The sequence below is a fragment of the Narcine bancroftii genome, chromosome 2, assembly GCF_036971445.1.
Source record: "Narcine bancroftii isolate sNarBan1 chromosome 2, sNarBan1.hap1, whole genome shotgun sequence".
NCBI classification, from domain to species: domain Eukaryota; kingdom Metazoa; phylum Chordata; class Chondrichthyes; order Torpediniformes; family Narcinidae; genus Narcine; species Narcine bancroftii.
Genome location: NC_091470.1, coordinates 15,414,459 through 15,419,815, shown reverse-complemented (window position 1 = coordinate 15,419,815; position 5,357 = coordinate 15,414,459).

Genomic DNA, 5,357 nt, shown 5'->3' with positions numbered 1-5,357 from the left:
GTGGCTGGAAGATCTAATTAAAAAACAAAAATATTAATTTAAAGTTTGCTTTAAGACTTCGTTAATCCACCCGGGCAGGCAAAATACTGAGTTACGTCTATTCCGTGTTATGACCGATCCTTCAGTCCCAATTACAGTCCTAAGTCGCAAACTCCCTGTATGTGATTGGCAGAAACATGATGTTCCTGTGTTGTACTTGGCCACGAACTGATAGCTTTTTTGGATCAAGTCACCTTCTTCCCAGATGGCCTGGAGGCAGATCAGGATTTAAGTTTCAAGATTCCTCTATTATTATGCAATAATGTGCAAAATATTCAATATTAAACACAACAACAATTTAATCCAATATTGTTTCATGTACCAAAGGTAAATCAGGAATTAGAACATTGCTCACCAGCCCCAGTTACAAAGGTTAGTGTGTTTGGAACGAGAAATCCCTAACAAAAAGGTGCACAGATCCAGGGGTCGTGGCAATGATCAGCTTTAGGTCTGTTTGAAGTTGTACAGAGCAGCTCCAGATTGAAACCTGGCTCTAGTCGTTTAATAAAAGAGTTGTGCGTTTATTATTAAAAGAGCTGTAGTCTAACAAGGATCATGGGAGAGAGGAGCCATTTAGACCAAACAAGAGCTCAGGCTGAATTGGCACCGTTGCAGAATGACCAAAAGACACACACACCCCTTCATTGATACAACATTTTGGCCCAATCCACTCCGTTTTAGAATGTGCTGGTGTGAAAATAAGCAGTCAAGCCCATGCAATGTTTCAGCATTAAATTGTAATAAGATATGAATATAGTTCCTCCACTAGCATTTCTAGTCTCCCTTGAGATCAAAGTGGAATGTTACGTGCAAGTCTCTCAAACATTGGGGTGGAACAAGAAAATCTGCAGACGCTGCGATTGTAGTAAATACACAAACTTGCTGTAGAAACCCAACAAGCCCCGCAGCTTCCATAGAAGGCAAAGCTATATGACCAGTGTTGCAAAAAGCAGCCAGGTGGTGGGCGGTGGGGGTGCGGGGTGAAGCACAGGCCAACAGGCTGGGCATGGGTAGGATGGGAGAAAAGGTGAGAGTTGATCAGGGGAGGGGGGTGCAGCTCTGTGAATGCAGATCTGGAGGAAAAGAGAAAGAGAGAGAGACTGGAGGGGAATGGGGGCCTTTACAGAAACCAGAGAAGTAAATGTGAATGTCGTGTGGCTGGAGAAGGCCCATCCGGAATATGGACGTTGACTTCTGTGAGTCAAGGCCGACACCTGCTGGTGCCTGAAGAGAGTGTTGAAAATACACATCAGGGCGGTTCAGAAGGGAGGCATTCTCATCGCAAGCAACTGGACTTAATTGTTTATAACAGCAACATTTTTTTAAAAACTGCTCTTATAAACAGCAGCAATGAATTGAGGCCAAGTGTGACTCTCACTGACTTTGTGTTAGAACTGAACATATCATCAGGATAGAAGTCTCAAATATTTGAATACCTTCAGCAATAACATATCCGACAATGCAGCAGTGTTTTATCTGAAAATAAATGAATCTGTTAGCTTTTCAGTAGACAGGAGACCAAGGGCAAAACATTTCCCTTTTGGGTCATTGTGAAGAAGGCGTCCATGTCATGTTGGGACTGTGCGAATGAGATAAAGTCTGCCTGCATCTTTTCTGGGGGAGCCTCCATGGTGGGCCATGTGATGAAATAGTTGTTACTTATTTTGGATTGTCTGCCTTCTAGACATTGAAACAGGAAAAGGCCAGATATCTGCTCCATTATTCAACAAGATCGTGGGTAAATCTCGACTTTTGAAAGATTCACGCTGATGTTGGAGACACAGGAGGGCGCAGATGTTGGAATCTAGAGCAAAAGGAGCCAACTGCTCAAGAAACTCAGGGGGTCAGGCAGCATCTGAGGCTGCCAAACCTGCCCAGTTACCTCCACCAGTGTCTTTTTCACCAGGACGTTCCCTAGATTGAAGAATTTCAAGGTGAGATTGGATGGGTTTATCTTCCCTGGAGTGGAGGAGGCTGAGGGGAGAGTTGAGAGGGGAATGGATAGGGTGGAGATGCTGGGTGAGGTAGGGACCTGAGGGGAAATATTTTCACGCAAGACATGGTTGCAATGTGGAATTCCCTCGCGGAGGAAGTGACAGATCCATAAAACCTCACGACATCTCAGGATGCTTAAAGTGCCCAGAACCTCTTGCTTTTTTTTACATGGTGGATTCCTTTAAACCTGAAAGAGCAGATGGGTCTCAATTGTTTTGTAAAACTACCAGTTTCCAACAGTGTCATGCTTCTTCAATTTGCAGCCTGGATTTCATGTGCTGCAGCAAGGGGGGTGGGGGTTTTGAAGCCACAACCAAGTTCCTTTCTTGTCACGTACACAACCTTCTGACTCAGACACGAGAGAATTGCTACTGAGTTTTTCCAAGAAATTCATGTCCGACCAGTTAGGACACAGGATATTGGGAAATTCTTAAGTTCTGGAAGAACTGTAACAACTCGCAGAAAGGAGTCAGCAAAGAAGAGTTCCTCAGAGAACACTTTAAAAGCACACATATTTAAACTGAGGTCTGTTCATGGCCTCACGCACAGCCAAACCAGGGCCGCCTGTAAATTGGAGGGGCAACACCTAATATTGCGTCTGGTCACTCTCTAACCGGATGGCATTAACATCGACCTCTCCGGTTTCTGTAAGCCCACTCCCTGTTCTCCCTCCCTTCTCCATCCCTCTGTCTTCTTTTCTCCAGCTCTCCATGCCCCTCCCAATGCTTTCTGGTGTGCCCTCCCTCCCGTATCCACCGATTACCTCCAGCCTGTGAGACTGTGTTCCTCCCCATCATTTTGATCAGGTGCCTGCCTACATTTTGTTTATACCTTGATGAAGGGCTCAAGGCCGAAATGGTGGTTATTGTATTTTTATCTTTGTTATGCACAAGACACCGTTTGACCTGCTGAGTTTCTCCAGCATCGTGTTTTTACTAAATATTTAAACTCTTGCCTTGGCTGATAATCTACAACACTTCAACTGAAACAAACAGCTCACAGTGGAAGTCATGGCCACAGATCCATATCCTGCCATTCTGTGAGGGTGTGTTCTGAAGTTCGATTGAAAGTTGTTTCCCATTAAGGTGCTCAGTTCATTTCCCGAGGTCATCCCTAAATGGTACAACAAGCGACACTGCCCATCATCAGACCCAACAGCTGCTGTCTGTGTAAAATTGATGGAAACAGCCCACAAGAACAAAGGGAAGTTCACCTCCCAAAGAGATTGCAGGAGGAAACCCAGCAGGGGAAGAAGTAATGTAACAGAGATAAGGATGGTACCACAATTGGAGCGCTGGACCAATCATTATTAATCGTCGACATACTTACTAATCCCAGGAAACCACAGAGAATGAATCTGCCCCAAGTGTGATTGTCCTTCAGCAAACAACGCGCTACAGGAGGAACTCAGCAGGTCAGGCATCATCCGCATGTACAAATGATCAGTCAACATTTCGGGCCAGGGGGGTGCGGGGTGTCAAAATGAAAATAAAAAAGGGGTAAATTTGAGGAACGACATCGCTTATTCCTTCTGCACAGCCTTAAACATATTGGCAGGAACTTCAATTTTTCTAATTTTAGGTAATTCCCCCTCCATCTGGTTTCAGAATCCGGAGTGATTGTCATGAACAAGTCATGAAATTCGTTGTTTTGTGGGAGCGTCACAGGGCAAACATTCGTATAAACCACCTCACAAAATAAATCAAAATAGTGCATGAAAATTCAAAGTGAGGCCGTGTCTGCGGTTCATTAATTATTCAGGAATCTGATGGCAGAGGGGAAGAAACTGTCCTTGTGCCACTGAGTGCTCGTCTGTAGGCTCCTGCATCTTTTCCCTGATGGTAGCAGAGTGAAGAGGTGGTGGGAGTCTTTGAGGTCCCACCACCCTGGTCATAAGGATAGAGGCTGCTTTCTTGAGACACCATCCCTTGTTTTTTTTTTAAATTTTTTTTATTTTTCACACCATAAATCACATTAGCCATGATATACACTATTTCTTTTCACACATATACAGTGACTTTTTCTCCCCCCCCCCCTTTCCTCCCAAACCACCCCCCCACCCCCCCCTCTCATCCCTTTTAGGTATACAATCTAGGTTGCATTAAGCCAGTCAGACAATGTTGTCATTCAACAAAAATACACCAGAAATTCTACTGAGTCCATTCTTTTCTTTCCTTCTCCTTCCATCAACTTAGGTAATGTTTGTCCCCGGTAGGTTTTCGCTATTGTATTTAATGTAAGGCTCCTATACTTGTTCGAATATTTCAATATTATTTCTTAACCAATATGTTATTTTTTCTAATGGAATACATTTATTCATTTAAATTTGGTAGTTTCTTCCTTTTAATTTGGTTATGTATTCCATTAATATTTAAAGACATATAGTTCAGCGTAGCCCTTTTATATTTTGTTTATCTTCTCTTTCCGTTTTTCCATCATTACCTTTCCTCCTTTTCCATTTCTGTTTTCTTATTTTCAACTCTTTATAAGACAACATTCCTACAACATCTAACATTTTCCTTATTCTCCTATTTCTATCTTATTTATCCCCAATCTTCCCTTCACCTCCTGAGTTGTCCTTTATCCCTTGTCGGACAACCACATCTCCCCTCTCCATTTGGATTTGCGAATCCACTCGCAAGCGTCAACTGATTTTGCAGTGACCGCTATTTCCCCCCACCCCGCCTCCCCCAGAAAAGATTTCACTTTTCATATGTCACAAAGGTCCCTCTTTTAATTCCCTCCTTATTCTCTCTATTCCATTACCTTCCCTTATTAATTCTTGTCTATACTATCTATATTTTCCTCTAAGTACAGATACATTCATGTATGCTCATTGTCTCTATTCACTCTTATATCTCTTTACCCGCATACATATCAATCGTGATCATTTTTACTCTCATTACCCGTCTTCATCCCTCAGTCTATTTTTGTCTTTACCCACATACATATCAGTCGTGGTCATTTTAACTCTCATTACCCGTCTTTCTCCCTCAGTCTATTTTTGTAATTGTTCTGCAAATTTTCGTGCTTCTTCTGGATCCGAGAATAGTCTGTTTTGTTGTCCTGGAATAAATATTTTCAATACCGCTGGATGCTTTAGTATAAATTTATACCCTTTCTTCCATAAAATCGCCTTTGCTGTATTGAACTCTTTTCTCTTCTTTAGGAGTTCAAAACTTATATCTGGATAAATGAAGATTTTTTGCCCTTTATACTCCAGTGGTTTGTTGCCCTCTCTTACTTTTTCCATTGTCTTCTCCTGTACCTTTTCTCTTGTAGTATATCTTAGGAATTTTACTACAATAGATCTTGGTTTTTGT